Consider the following 17,292-nt stretch of genomic DNA (forward strand, 5'->3'; position numbering starts at 1 on the left):
CAGGCAAGGAATGCTAAGAATAAACTCAATAAGTAGTAAACAAAGCTCAATGCCCAAGGATTAATTTTATCTCATGTATTAAAAATATATTTTTTAAAGATATTGAGGATATCGGGCCTCCCCGGTGGCGCAGCAGTTGAGCGATGGGTTGCGAAGCTGCCCGCAGCCTCTGCAGCGCCGGTTCCATCCCCAGTTGCTCCCCAGCCACTGGAGGAGGGTCCTGCATGGCGCGCAGACCTCTCCTGCCGCCCGCTGCTCCCCTCAGCAGTGTACTTTGGTCCTTCTGCCTGCTCTGCTCCCTGCTCTGGCTCTGGTGAATTCTCTCACCCTCCCACACTTCTGACTGTACCCAGTGCTTGTATAAATGCATAAATAAATAAACAAACAAACAAACAAAATAAATAAGTAGATAAGTAAATAAATAAATAAATCTTAAAAAAAATCTGCACTACTTTATTAAAGATATTGAGGATATGGGTCACATGCAATGAACAGTAGCAGGGACAGCACAATAACAACTAGCTTGAGATGTGGGACCATAGACTAGGAAGACGCATGAGGACAGTGGTGCTCATACTATGGTCTGAGTCCCCTACATGAGCCACATAATGAAAACCACAGATTGGTTCCCATGAGCAAATACTACGAGTATTGAGCAGGACCTTGGCTGCTTTCAAAACTTGTACAGTGATGAAAGTGTCCAGGAACTAGCCAGATTTGACGGCAACAGCATATTGCAAATGCAATCAATGATACTAAATTGCAAACTTTAAAATGACTCATGTTTAATTTTATGTTTGATAAATTTTACAAAAAAAAAAAAAATAGGGTTGTGAAACATAAAGATCACGCCCTCTTGCTTGGCCCAGTATCTCAAAATTCCCTAGCCAATAAGCACCTTGCATACCTTCTTTTATTTCAGGCTATGCTACTGAAATTTTTCAACAGTAATTCTCCCTCAACAGTATCCTTTTACCTTAATCACAAAATCAAATCTCTAAAGGAAACATTTTAGGGAAATCCCTAGTTCTCCAGGTGCCCATAAAACCTCCTTGCTCCTAATTGAAATAAGCATCATTGAAAATAATAATTATGTGTGTGTGCTTTTTTCCTTTCCAGTTATTTATGCTGCCAGACAAAGCCACTGGAGAAATCAGTTTTGTTACAGAGGAAATAGAAAAGAAATGAGGAGTTAATGTCCAGATTTGGCACACAGATGGCTCATTTCAGTTCCTAAAATAACACTGTCCAGTAAAAACATAATATAGATAGCTCATAGATAGCTTTAACTTAACTGGAAGGCAAGATTTAAAAATATTAAAAAAAAAGAAAATGTGCTGTAATCAACAAAATATATATGAAAATGCTAATTTTAACATATAATCAATATGTGATATTACTGAGTAATTTTACATAGGGTTTCCTTTAGCATTAGCACATATGTTTCGTACTTTGCACTTGTAACATCTAGATGTGAACAAACCCGTATTTCAATTATTCAATAGCCTTCTGCGACTAGTGATAACAAAGTCTTAGAATACACTTAAGTGTAGTTGGTCATGTATAAATGAAAAAAAAAAAAATCAGCGTAGAAATATTTAAGCTTCCTATATAAAAGTGACTGACTACTTAAATGCTCAGCTTTATCATCTAGCATCATCATATACCATTAGTAGAAGCTTTTCAATGTATAATTGAAAGAGTAGCCATTATTTTCTCAGGAAGCAAGAAAATCTTGCTCATTTTATTTAGAGTCTGGATGGTGAAAATTATGAATCAGAAGGGAGGAAGCACAGTCATAGACTGATTGGGTCTTGGCTACTGTTCTAGCAAATTTAAATTATGAAGAGGTTTAGTGTTAGATGGGGTAACTGAAACACTAAAAACATTGATCAGTGTCAATCGGGGTGGTCTTATGCCAAAGTCTAGTTACAACAAAGTAAAAATAGCTGTACTACATGGTAGACAGAGGAAAATAATGTGTCAATAAACCTAAACCTTAATAAATGGCTTTCTGTTATGTGGATATAGGAATTCCCTATTTCTAGGCATGATGAAAGGAGACACTGAGTTGAGAGTAAATGTCCTAACAAGTGACTCTGGAGAGGGGTAATGGAAACAGAGCAAAGGCTAATAAGTCACCAGCCTTTATCCCAAGCCAGGATGAAATGTTTGTACTCAGAAATCTGCAGGTCAAGAATGTCAACATAGAAGACCAAAGCACTTGCCCAAATCAAAAGACAACAATCACTAACTCTCCCCACAAAGCAAAATTGCAAATTACCCACGGAACTAACCAGACTGTCCACCTGACAGTGAAGATCAGGACTACACAGAAGACGCAAAAGACCAGAGTTCAACTGTCATATTCTAGTGTTATGAACAAAACCAGACAAGCCTCGATTATATACATACACCTTAAAAACAACAACAAAAAAAGGAATTTCTCCAAAGAAACAAAAAGAAAAAAAGAGGCTGCTAAAACATGCAGAGACAGGAATAAGCTAATTAATAAGTTAAAGTATTCTTCTGCAAATTCTGGTGCCTTGAGGCAAAAGAGGCTTAACTAGAAACTTAGTAACCTGTAACATAGTATATGACCTTGTTACCATATGTGTCAATATACTATCAGTTTGAAAGATCACTGTTTTTCTTCCTCTCATTGATAGAGTAAGGTCATCTCCTTTCAATCATTATTTATTAAAAAAAAATCAAGGTAAGGAAAGAGATTCAGTATCACAAGCTACGAGTTGCAAGGACTCAATTCCTTGTTCCCACATATCATGAAGGTTCATACATCACTGTTCTTTCTCATTCTTGAAACCCTTGACCTCCTCTACAAATCCAAGTGCTATAGGTCCTCAGTCATACACAGGACCATTCACTGCCTTCAAAGCATTTCTTATAAGAATGAAAAGTCCCTTTCCTCTCAAGTACCAGTCATTACACACAGACTCTTAAACTTTTGCCTTCCTGATAAGCAATCTAAATTCCACAGAAACAGGACCAAGACTCCCTTTCAGGTTGAATAATCTTTCACAGCATTTCACTAAGAAAAATCTTTAAATCACTTTGCACTTACATTCATTCTGGACAGCTTCACTTTCTTCCTCATCCTGTCCCATCATTTCCTTGATGAACTATCAATAAGAAAGAAATAATAATTATAAATCTTATACTGAGAGCTCATCAAATCCAAGCAACATCCTAGGGAATTTATAGTCATTTAATTATTCGTCAAAATAATTACTTGAGGAATAAACAGAATCTCCTACATATTGGAAGTATAGTAGGGGCCACCTTTGAATTCTAGATAGGGTGGACTGCCAATCCAAGAGTTTGGGTTCCCAGAGTACACTGCTCAAGCCAGTGAAGAGATTGTGTCCTTCTCTTCTACACTAGATCTTTGTATCTAAAATACAAAGTCTTGGGCCTCCCCATTGGCACAGCGGTTGAGCGCTGGGTTGCGAAGCTGCCCACAGCCTCTGCTGCGCCGGTTCGATCCCTGGCTGCTCCCCTGCCACCGGCTTGAGAGTCCCACATGGCGCGCAGACCTCTCCTGCCACACGCTGCTCCCCTCAGCACTGTACTTCGGTCCTTCTGCCTGCTCTGCTCCCCGCTCTGGCTCTGGTGAATTCTCTCACCCTCCTGCGCTTCTGACTGTACCCAGTGCTTGTAGAAATATAAACAAATAAATAAATAATATTTAAAAAATAAAAAAATAAAATACAAAGTCTTCTATTACTCATTCACTAATCTCTGACTCATTCAAAATGTTTTTTAAATTATGTCATTGTTACCTCTTATATTTGCTGTTTCTTTATAATTATCACTGATTAAGTAAAAGAAGAGATAGTGAGGGTGATTAAGGTGATTTAGCTACAATTACAGAAGCTATAAAACTAGCATTATATAATTTAACCTAAATTTTCAAAAGTAGAAGAAACATTTTAATATAAATTGTAATGCCCAGTTTGAGAAATGTAAATAAGCCAGGTTTCTTTATTCTAAAATATTAGAGTATCTGACATATATATTTTACCTCTCCTTTAATAAATGGTTGTGATATTAGTGCTATTTCTTTCTTAAATTTTGGAAAAAAATAATCAGTTAAGTCATCACATTGTTGTTTTTTCTTTTTTTGGAAGGTTTTATAAATTGGATTCATATTCCCTAAAATGATATCAGATTTCAGCTTATATTTCTTTGTCTGCCACGAGGTATTTATTTGAGATAAGTTACCCATGGTATCCAAATTATAAATGCTGTTAACTCGCTACTTTACGGAAGGTCTTAGGATTTGGGGTGACCTTCTCCTTTTTATTAATAATATTGATTATTGTTTTCTTTACTTTTTTCCTTATCACATTACTACAAATTTAGCAATTAAATCAATCTTTTCAATGGACAGCATCTAGCCTTGCTAATTTCCTCTACTCTATCACTGATGTATTTTTCATTGATTCCTGCTCTAATTTGATTTTTTCCCCCTTAGGTTTGATTTCTTGTTATTTTTCTAGTTTCTTCATATGGATGATTAAGTCATTGGTATTTTTTTCTATATTCTTCTATAATGAATACATATTAGGCTATCAATTTGCCTTTAAACAGTGCTATAGCTATATCTTGTAAGAGATAAGTAGTCATGGTTTTCTATTATGTTCAAGAAATTTTAAAATTTTACTTTATTATTTAACTCATTAATTTTTAGTATTGTATTATTTCCCCCTCTAAGTGGATTTTTTTATTTATATATTTGTCATTAATTTTATATTAAATCCATCATGATCAGGAAATGCAATATCTTTTCATATTTTAAAATAGTTGGTCATGGTCATTTTTATGGCCCAACATATGGTCAATTTGTCAAATATTTCTTGCACATGTATGCAAAATGTTCCCTAAATGCCTATTAATTAAATTATTAGTTTTATGTTCATGTTCAGATATTTTATGTTTCATTGATTTTTTGGCTGCCTCTGTCATCTAACACACTTCCCTATAAGAGTTATTTTGCGATGTCCATTTTTTTCTTTTATCTCCCTATTTTTTTCCTTAATATGTTTTGAATCTACATTAGTGAGTATTTTCTAAATGATTGTACAAATGATTACAAAAATCAAAACAATAAAGATTTTAGATTAGGCTTCATGATAGTGGAGTATGACAGACTGAAAAAAAAAAGCAGCAATAAGCACAAACCTTACAGGAAATAAAATAAAAATCTGTTCCTTAAAAAAAAAAAAGAGTATATATAAAAGCAAACTTATCAAATGTAGAGAAGACAGTAATTGTACTTCTGATTTTTAGCATAAAAATTAATAATATAAATATATAATTCTGTTGAAAAATTGTGCAGATGCCATAAATACTTCACACAAAAGATATGCAATTGTGCCATAAACTTATTAAACCAAAAAATGTTCAATTGAGTCAGCTATCAATTAAATGATTTAAATTACACACATAAAAACGTCTAAAATGAAAATAACTTGGTATTACAAGTATTGGCAAGGATATGGAAGCAGAATAATTCATACCCTCCTGATGAGAGTGAAATTTGAAAAATGATTTACAAATCCTTTAAGATATCTCAGTCTTTTAAAATTGATCTTATGCATATACTATGATACCATAAATGCATTCCAAAATAAAAAAAATTACATTTGTTAAGTAAAACACATGCATTAGAATAGTCATAGATACACTATTTAGAACAAACCTCAAGCCCCCAAATACACATGTAAATGTCCATTAAAAGTTGAATGCACAAAGTATAGTGTAGGCAAAAGGAGGTCAGCAAAAGAGGAGCAGAGGAATTTCTAGGGCTTGACACCCTCCCCCCCAGAAGCATCAATTTGAACAGGAAAATAACTTCACTTGAACCATGAATTTCAGGTGAGTGGTGATAGCACCTAGGAGAAGCACAGAAATAAAAACATAAATAAAAAAATAAATCCTTTGAGAAGGGCAGGCAGTAGATTTGCATTGCCCCACCACCCCTACCTTAAGAAAGGTTGTGCCAGCACAAAGGGAGACACTCTCCCAGCAGGAAAATGAGGGAAGTGAATACTTAATTTTCCAGAAGACTCCAGAGTCAACTCACTATCCAGCATGGCCTGACTCCTAGGCCCTACGTGGATGCCAGGAGCCCTAGTTCCTCACCTGGGCACCCGCAGCTCCTTTGTCACCAGGTTCCTGATAGGCTCCTACAAACCCAGGCCCCAGGCTCACGGCAGCGCCTGGCAGCTGCAGCAGGTGCAGGCGGCTCCTGAGGTGGGGAAGTTTGCATGGCGCCTGCCTCCCAGCCATCCCCGCGACCGCCCCAAATCCCACCCACTCCACCCACTCCTGGGCTGGCGAGTCCATGCCGCAGGCGGCTCTGGGATAGCGAGTCCGGGTTTTCTACTGCTCTGCTGCCTACTGGCAGCAACCCCCTTAAACTGCTCTGAGGGTCCCAAGTATTTGAATGGCTTCCAAGTAACCAGGCTCCTGGGACACAGCAGCTCTGGACAACTCACACTGGGTTACCCTGAACCCCTGGTCAGCCAGCGTTTGCGAATCCAGCCTCCCTATCCTGCCCAACGCCATCAGGTTAGATGCTGGGAACCAGACTTTCAACCTGTCTCAGCTCCAGGAAGCTTCCATAGCTCGATGCCGTGCGCAGAGAATGCAGAGTCCTGGTGAGCCTCAGCACCAGGCGAGCTCGGTGGGCTGCATCCTGTCTCCTGGCCGGCTCAAGTGCCTGTCCGGAACAGCAGAGGCACCTTCTAGGCCAACCCTGAAGCCCAGGATCCAGGCTGACTGCAGTGGTTCCAGATTCCAGGCAACCCAGTGCAGGCCCAGCGCCGGTCCCAATTCCAGGCCTGCTCTCCTGAAAGCACACTGTGGCCTGGCCTGCTCCCCGCTGCTGATGTGGATACCGCGTCCACCACCACTGTGGTCCCCAGCACCACATCAGCCCCTGTGAACCCAGAATCAGGTCAGCCAAGGGATATTCTGCTAAAGGTAAGTTACTGTCTAATTCTGAATACTCTAATACAGTAATCTGGTGGTGTATTAATCACGTAATTCGAGAAAATAGATTTAGAGGACAAAAGAATTAAAAATAACTGCAACTAGTGTTAATAGATATGTGATATAAAATAAGTAATTTATATCATAAAGATAAAATATGGAAGGAAAGTGCAAAGACAGTGTTTATGATGAAAGTTCAATTTTTATCAGGTAAAACTTGAGTGTTATATGTATGAAATGATTATTGTATGCCTCACCCTAACTACAGAGCAAGGACCTGGAGTAAATACACAAAAGATAAAAAAGCAATCAAGGCATAACATTGTGGAAACTTTGCAACCATTTGTAATTTTGCAGAAGCAAAAAGGCATATAAATGTTTATAGCATCGCTGTGTATAAAATAAATCACGGAAGGGGGTGAGGATAAAAAAAATCACAGAAAATAGGAAAATGGATATAAAGTATATATTAATACAATGCCACAATTAGAACTAATGATCTTGATAGAAATTAAATTTATATAGACCTGAGAAAAGTAATTTTGAGTAGTAAAAACAAGCTGCATAATTGTACATTTATATGATGCCACATTGGGAAATAAGTCACACAATAATACCATTTATTTTCAAGAATATATATAGTGTATTCAAAGTTAAAAAATAATAAGAAATATGAAATCTATATTTATTACAGTGGACCACTTAAATAAAAAAAAATAAGAGAGGGTGACAGGGACTAGATTAAATTGGACTTAATTTAGAGTTTCACTTTCTATACAGAAAATATAATCAAGTCAAATATGAAAAAGTTTAAAAGGTTATACCTCTCATATGTGGGCATATAGGTGATTATTGTCTATTTCTAAGCCCAGAGACTAGTATGAGGAGCTTTACAACTACTTCTTGTTCTGTCAATGAAAAGTTTATGAACAGGGAAAGTGATTACATTCTGTGCTAAATTTTCTCATGTGTAAAATGATAGTTTATTTTCATAATAAATAATACACTTTTTCTATATATATAAAATACATAGGACATATGCATGTATACATGCATATACATATATACCTATTCTTTTTTACCATATACTGCAAACATAAGTACAAAAGTGATGATGAAAACCACCATCAGATTATATGTTATGCCACTAAATCTCACATTTATTACATAATTATTTTCCTTGATAGTCACACAATTAAGTGTGAGAAAATTTGCCACTATTTATTTAAAATTTTATTTTAGACGACTGGATCAACAAGATGTGGCATATCTACACAAAGGAATATTACTCAGCGATCAAAAAAGATAAACTCATGCCATTTGCAGTAATGTGGATGGAACTAGAAGGAATTAGGCTCAATGAAATAAGCCAGAAGGAAAAGAAAAATATCAGATGGTTTCACTTACAGCAGGAATATAGCGGGACCAAATAAGACATCAGTGTAAAAACATAATAACAGTACAAAACACAACAAAGCAGAAACGGACAATTATAAACCAGAGACATCCTGCAGGGGAGGAGGGAGAGGGATTAGAGGGAGGGAGGGAGGCGCACAGGGGACTGAGGTGATGGTGCACAGGTGCATTGGTGACGGAAACTCTATGGGGACTACACCTGAGGGGGTGGGAGGAAGCAAATAGTGTTTAAAAATGAACAATGATGTAAAAAATTAAACAAATATATTTTAAACATAAAATAAAATTAAGGAAAAAATAAAACTTTAATTTAGGTTGTAGCTTCTAGTGAAGAGAATAAGTGGCTATTGCTTTAATGCAGAACACATGCATATTTTAATATGCAACAAATAATCTATTATATCATTCTCTTGCATCTATATTTTCTCAGCATTTCCTTGTCTAAGAATGTCTTCATCTAATTTTAGAGAAGACAAAATTTACAATGGGAGTTTAAATTTATGTGGTACATAATTGTGTTGCTTTATGCATGGGGCTGCTACTGAGTTTAAGAACATTGTTCATCTGTAACATTTTCTTTCTGTGGGTAAAGTTTGTATATAACCTTTTTTAGATTCAAACTGCCTTATTTTAAGTGATAATACATAGAGATTTTTTCTTTGTAAGAGTACTAAGCTTTTTTTAATATATTGCATAGATATTCATTAAGGCTAAGTTAATTTTAGTATTTTCTGTGTCAACATGATTGGTATCCCATTCCCAGATATATGGCAAACATTATTCTGGATATATCTGTGAAGGTGTTTTGGGTAAGATTAATATTTATAGTGGATTTTGAGTAAAGCAGATTACTCTCCATACTGAGGTAGGCCTTATCTAATTGGTTGAACATTTTCTCCCCTTCATATTGAACAATAGAACTGAGAGTTCCTGATATGAACATGACTTGTATCCTTGCTCAAACTCGAATCAGGCATTAGCAGGATAATTTCCATGTTTGTATTCTCACTCCTGGGAACCATTTTCTAAAAAGAGAAGGACAGTGAGTTCAGGAGGAGTCTAATGCTGTATAATCAAATGTGTCCCTGCTCATAGCTTCCCAGACTTGCCGAAACTTGAAGCACAGCTTAGTTTTTGTGTGGCTGGCTGTGATCCACCCTTACAAGTGTAGTGTACAAATAAATGACTATATTTATAGGGAAAAAATTCTCAAAGGATAACTGTTGTCCTGCCATAAATGTGCCTGTCTCTAAAGATAAATTATACATGAATGTGACCATTCCTATCCCTTTGAATGGTTTCATTTTTTGTTGATAACTTATAATTCATATGTGTATATGTGGCCCATTTGAAGTACTTTAAGATGTGTGATTATTTCTCTATGGTAGTACTGTGAAAGTGGCATATGTTGGTTGAAAGAGATACAATATTAGATACTATTATTGCTTTCCAAAGAGGCCTTACCAGTTTACATTCATATCAACTATGTTTGGAATTCCAATTTTCCATGTGTTCAAATGAATATCACATTGACAGGTAATCTATGCTACTGCATATTTTGTATTTTTAAATTCTATTTTCCCAGATATTGCAGCATTTCACACTATATGGAAAGGCATTAATTGAAAAGCAACTAGTCTTTGTAATGTGCTATTTGATATTTAGGATAATAACATTTTCACTTCATTTAATTAGCTGTTATAACATTTTAAGTATTTCTTGTCCTCATGGAAGTAACATTATAGTGAATGAATAGACAATAAATATGTAATATGTCAGAGAGGGATAAGGACTAAGAGAAAAGATATAGCAGAAACAAATCAAGTTTTGATAGGAAGTGTCCTCATTGATGTTCTCTATAAGATTAAATGTGAGGATAAACCTGAAGGAAGTGTGAAGGTGATCTGGATAAAGATAATTATAGCTATAAATGGAAGAAATTCCAGATTGAATTTAGAGCATGTGCAAATGTCCTGAGGAAAGAGAGTGCTTGATGTATTTGAACAGCAGAAAAACAAAGAGTAGAGTGGAGATTGGGATATGATGAAAAGACATTTTTGTCTTTTATTTTTAAAATAAGTGAAAGAATCACATCATGGGATTATCAAATAGAGTGAGGGAATCAGTGTATAGGGAGATTTTTTTGATAAAGAGAGTCAATTTTGGGGTCACTTCTGGCATAAATGAAAAAAGGGGATAGGACTGAGTGAAATAATAGAAAACCTTGTCTTTGCAGAAAGCATAGATAGTACCTTTGTAGTAATAGAATATAATTCTGATCGGACTATGGTGTGTAGATACATACATTAGTGCAGATATAAGGTCAATCTCTTCTGATTGACTAGATGGTCTCAGTGAAGAGAGAAACAAATCAGCTCACTGTAAGGAGAGGAAAGTGGTAAAGATTTAGAGACAGATATAAGGGTACAAAAAATGGTTTAGGAGAATGAGACAAAGGGAATGACATAAATAAATAAAATAAATTAGCACCAAGGATCCAGTGTATTAATGGTCACGAATTAAATATAAGAATAGTCCTCATGTTTATTTCAGCACTATTTACAATAGCCAAGACAAAGCCTACTAACTGATAAATGGATAAAGAGCCCAAGAGGCACACGCACAATGGAATACTATTCAGCTACAAAATCAGGTTGAAACACTGCTATTTTAGGAGGGTAATTACGCACTGTAAAGTAAGTTAAACAGAGAAAGACAAACACCATATAATTTCACTCATGTGGTTTATAGAGAAAATAAGCTAAAAATAATAATAAATTTTGGATTATTATTAATAAAATAATAAAACACATATTATTATTACATTCTGTTCTTTAGTCAGGATCCAAGATCTGGGGAAGTAGAGAGTTAAATTAATTAACGCTTTTTGTCTAATTGTTCTGAGTTGCACCCTTTTTAAAAATATAATTTCAGCATTTGAGAAAGAAATTTCAAACATTATCTCCCTTGATTCCTTCTTCACCCTCCCCCTGATTACACTGTATTTTCTAAGGATTTTTTTTAGGCATTCCCTTTCAAATTCAATCTCTTCTCTGTCCTCTGTAATTTGCCAAATTTGTGGTTTCCCTGAGATTTGTTTGCATCTCTACATGGCAATTCTTCAACAGAGCCTTTGTTATCTCAGAATCAATTGGCTCTAAAAGTACAGGTTGTAAAAATCTTATGACACATATACAAAAACCAGAAATCATTCTCAGTCTTGGACAGGTCCCCACATGTAATGAGTTTAAATTTGGGTCTCGAGGGTAAGCAGTATCACTTTACTTCACATTCTTAAATCAGATGAAAACTGCTCAGCAGCACTCCCACCCACTTGAATGACTGGAAAATTCAATTGTGTATTGACAAGCTTACCCCATCTGGCTGTCAAAACCACTGGAGGTTGGTGTCAAGGAAAATGTGGGATTAGGCTTTCTTATTATTTATTGTGATGGGAATCTCTTGCTCCTTCTGTTGAATACTAAGGCCAAGAAAAAATTGCCCAGTATTGTTCTGGCTTACCAGAAATGACTTTCACAGTGAGAGGTAAACTTCATATAGACTATTTTGGAGACCCCTGCTTCTGCAGAGCTATCTCCATGGTTTGGAAATCTAACCTCTACTTCAAAAGTAAGGTCCAGCCAGAGATGTTACACAAACTTTATGTTTCCTAATGTGATTTCATTTAGAGGGGTCCTCCACAATAGTTAAGAACATAAATCCATACTGCATTCTTAAACACTGCTAAATACCACAAACATCATCAATTAAGAATGCTTAGTTAACTACCTGGCATCGTTCTATAACCTGGCATGTTCTATAATTGATAGACTCTTCAAATATAAACACAATTTTATTCAATTGTCTATACTTAGAATAGAATTATATATTCTAGTAGAAGAATTGATTTTTTTAAATTGTTGCTAATAAAGAAAAAAATTTTAGCTTTGTGTTTCGTTATCAGTGCTGTCTTATTACAGTGTTATTCTATGACTTGACATGTATAGAAAATGCTATTTCTCCACAAGCTCAACTACACTTATTGGAAATGAGAGGGTTTCTTTTTCCCTGAAAACATATACATTCTTTTATCCAAACAATTTATATTTAAAATTTATAAAATTTGTAATTATATATCTTGAGCCATCAAGTATATTTGTATTAAGAGAAATAATCTATTTTCACTGGACAAGCATGAATAGTCTATTAAAATTTTGTACATCTAATAAATTTCTATAATCAGAACTCAATTCAGAACACTTATTCTGTTTTTTTTTTCCTTCTACTATGCAAATATTTTCAATGCGCAGTGCTCTAGAATATATATTTTCCATGATCTTGAGAACAGCTCTTTATTTTCAATGATAAAATGCACTGCATTGACGGGTGTTAGAATTCCATGAGCCCATTATGTTAGCAGACAAATAAGAAAAGCATCACTATGGATGGAGATGATTCTGTTTCTCATAGATACATTTCACTAAGCCATAATAAATTCATCTCCAATTTAATCTTTCATTCATTTGTTGCAAAACATTATGGACCATGTTTTAGTACCATACACAATGTGAAGTGTTTTGGAGAATAGTCACTGTGAAAGAGGCAGAGGTTTTAACTGAGTACAGTTAAGACACCTTATGTTAAAAAAAATGACAATAACAACAACAACAACAAAAAAAAAAAACTTTAGAAACTACAAGTAGTCAGGACTCTCTAGGATAAAATAAAAATATCTTTTCTAAGCTTTCTGTTTGCACAAAATTTCTTTCTATGTGAATTGTTCCATTATTGTCTGTTTTAAATTCACTCCTTTGTGCTCTCTTATTTCCCTATCCTATAATTTTGGTCACCTAAACCTATGCAAATAATTTTCATTTTACCGAAATTTATTTTCTGAAGCTAAATAGAACCAGAATACACTGAGATATATTCCTCTTCTCAGATGTCATTTGCTGTTGTTGCTTATCCAGTCATTATTTTTCTAATATTTTTTCTGTAAGTGCGTATTTTAATGATGTTTCTTGTATAAACACTGGAAGTACAACGGCCTATTTTCTTGGCACATCTCATCCCTGAAATCCCCACTATTTATCCCATCCTTAATAAAAGCTAATTGTATAGTAATCATAAAGTGAGGAATGATTGATTGTTATCCAAATCATTTTAACTTTCTGTCTTCCCATGCATGTTGTGTTTATTCTATAACAACCTGGGTGACAAATATAGTGCTGTAAAAAATTAATAAAATAGAAGATGAATATTGAAAAAAATACTTGGAGAACAATTATGTAGAAGTTTTTTTTATTTGAGTTTTTTTTGCAGTAAAAAATAAAGCCTTTAATTTTGCTACCATCACTTCACAAGCAGTTTTATATAAAGCATGCAGAATATCCTGTGAATGGGTAGTCAATATCTGTGTTATGTTAACACCACACTGACAAATGGAAGTCATGGAGCAAGCTGTTCAATGCAGGATGCTGCTAAAAGTGTAAGATTTTTATTCTTTTTATTCTTTTTATTTTATTCTTTTTATTTTATTCTTTTTATTTTATTCTTTTTATTCTTCGAAAATTCCTACAGCATCAGTTGCTTGGAGAAAGAGGACAAAGAGAAAAGGGGGGGTGGTTAAACTAGAACTTGTGCTCTGTCATCTATAGTATCAGGGATGTGAGTCAGCCTCCCAGGCTCTTCTCATCTGCTTGATGACTCTTATTGAGATTGAAATCAAGCCCTAGTTCCCCAGCCCTGGTTTCAGTCTTACTAAGGTATTCCACTGATCAGCTTCTGGTATCCCTTGTCATATATCAATCAACAGCCCTCCAGCATTTCCGTTCATACCCATGGTGATGCATACCCTTCCCAGGGTGATCAAGCTTTCTGCTCTTGATTGATTTGAAAGGCACCTTGTAGGGTTGGGCTCCTATAATTCTGATTGACCAGGCAGTTCTGACCTTGTATAGGAATGCAGAACCATAAGAAACAAAAATGGTGGCCAAACAGGCTGGTTAGGGTTAGCAGATCCACAATCTTGAGGCTTTATTTACTAACATGTAAAATGGAAATAATATATACATATATGTTTATATATATAATTCTTGTCATTTTACAAGGAATGATCAGATAATTTCTCCTTTAGAGAAGAGAACGTTTACAAAAGTTTTCATAAAAGTGCTGTTGAAAGCTAGTAAAACAGAGACATCAGATTCACATGGAATTCCTGAATGCCCTAAATACCATTCAAGGATGGCATAGACAGCAGGATAAAAAGTTATCTAGTCTGAATGATATTAAGAAGGAAATTTATGAAACCATAACGAAATTTATGAAGCCATAAAGAAAAATATAGGCCAATAATCATTTCTTATAATCATGTAACTGAGTCATTCTTTAAAATTTTAAATTGACCGTAAAAATAAGCTTAACTAGCCAATTAACTTGCCATATAGTTAGGTTGGTAGTTAGGTATGGAGAAAGAGAGATGAGAAGATGATATACATCTCCTTTTTTAACATAAGGGAGAAAAATATAAACTGTATTTGATGCAGATGATTGGAGAATGTATGTGGGCTTCTTATGTTATTATTAAGTCATTTTTTTTTTTTTTTTTACTTTCTGACTTTTGTTTTCTGCTTATAATGCATAGTTTGTTCTGGAGGAACATGTGAAAGAAGCAGAGGTTTTAACTTAAAAGTGTGGGGAGTCATTAAGGTAAAATAGATTTTTCAAAGTTATATATTAAGGAGAGAGGGTGGGGATTATTTCTTTCCTGCAAAATATCCACTATAATATAGGTAAAGTATATACAAAATTGTTTAAAATATTGTTACGTTGACATCATTTCTTTAGGTGATATTGAGGTTCAAAGAAGACTGGTTTTCCACATTAAATAAAGGCATTCAATTTGACTAAAAGTTATTTCAGTTAAAACAACTGTTATCTGTAATTATTTTACACTCTATTTTCATTTTATTACCTTCCCAATTTAGGCAGCCTTCCAAAAAACAAATTCAGAACTTTTGAAAAGATGGACAGGTAAACTTCTGAACTCAATTTAGCAACTAAAATTTCAACTTAGCTTAAACTTTTCAGTTTTGAATACCAAAATACCATGAGCTATTGCTTCAATTTACTTGAATATTTTTCCAACAAGAACAATTAAGTAGACCTCTGTTTCCCAAGTCAGTAGATTGCAGGAATATGCAGGGTTGTCCAATGTGATGAATGTGGACACAGTCGGTTTAGAAGAGGCATCAATTTCCTCACGGACAAGCAAAGTCAAAAGAGAAAAAACCTTTCTAAGACAAAGAAAAAGATCATCAGTAGATATTCCTATTGGTAAATAAATGTATTTTCAGAGACAACATTTTATCATAGCCAAATGTTGGTGAATATAGAAAATAAATAAAGCAAAACAGAATTGATTCTAAATGGTCACCACTAAAGTAAGACCAAGGTATCAGAGGCATCAGAGAATTGGTACTCCATGTAATCACACAATCATAACCACATACAGAAAATAATATCAACAATATGCCAATTAGGCTTGCAATTGTTCTAACTACACTGAATTAAAAACAATTTTTTTGTCATTATTTCCTAACAATACTTTATAACAACCTTAACATTGCATTTGCATTATATTAAGTATTGTAATTTATCTAGAGATGATTTAAAGTATATATGAGTATACACATAGACTACATTTAGATACTTAGACATTTTATATAAGGACCTTGAGCATCTGCAGTTTTGGTATTTCCTAGGAGGAGCGGGGACTCCTGGAAGCAATTTCCTATAGACTCTAATGGATGATTGTATTTTAGTCTTTATTGCTTTTATTTTTCATAAGTCCTTGTTTCAGCATTATCTTTTATCTGTTGGACATTTTGAACTCTCTTCCATATTCAGGACAATACCTTATACACCTAAAGTCTTAAGTAATTGTTAATTAGTGAGTTATTCAAGTGGCAAGTGAAAACATTGCTGAAAGCATAGAACATTGATGTTTATCATCATTTAAATAATAGTTGTTTATTTTATTTTTTTAAAGATATATTTTTTCATGCATACAAGAACTGGGGTACAGACCAGATGTGTGGAAGGGTGAGAGGATTAACCAGAGACAGAGTGGGGAACAGAACAGGCAGACTGATGAAATACACTACTGAGGGGAGCAGCGGGCGAGACAGGAGAGGTCTGCTGTGCCTTTGGGTGTCTCCCTAGCTGACCCCGGGATCGAACCACCACAGGATCAAACCCGTGCTGCAGAAGCTGCGGACAGCTTCACAGCGCCACTCTCAACCGCCTGCACCACCAGGGGAGGCCCGCTATTTTGGTTATTATATTATATTTTATTTTATTTTTTATAGATTTTTTTTATTTATCCATACAAGAGCTGGGGTACAGGCCAAAGGTGTGGGGGGTGAGAGGATTCACCAGAGACCGAGTGGGGAACAGAACAGGCAGATTGATCGAAGTACACTGCTGAGGGGAGCAGTGGGCAAGTTAGGAGAGATCTGCTGCACCATTTGGGTTGCTCCCTGGCCGGCCAGGGGGTTGAACTCGTGCTGCAGTGGCTGTGGATAGCTTCATAGGTTGCGTCTTAACCCCTTGTGCCACCAGGGAGGCCCCCTATTTTATTTATTTTAATAGCAAATAAACTTTTACTTTATTGAACCTAACATATTTTTCACAATGGGTAACTCTCAATGTAAATTTAGAATTTAGAAGACATCAGTTTATTATTCAATATATTTTTCTCATTTACAAATTTGTGCTTTCATTTTATATCAGTTGTAATTCTCAAGTCCTCAATATTTGTGTTTCTTCAAATTTTATTAAAATTTAAATAAAACTAGA

This window comes from Talpa occidentalis, unplaced genomic scaffold (assembly GCF_014898055.3).
Source record: "Talpa occidentalis isolate TD23 unplaced genomic scaffold, MPIMG_talOcc4v2.1 talOcc4.6, whole genome shotgun sequence".
Taxonomy (NCBI): Eukaryota; Metazoa; Chordata; class Mammalia; order Eulipotyphla; family Talpidae; genus Talpa; species Talpa occidentalis.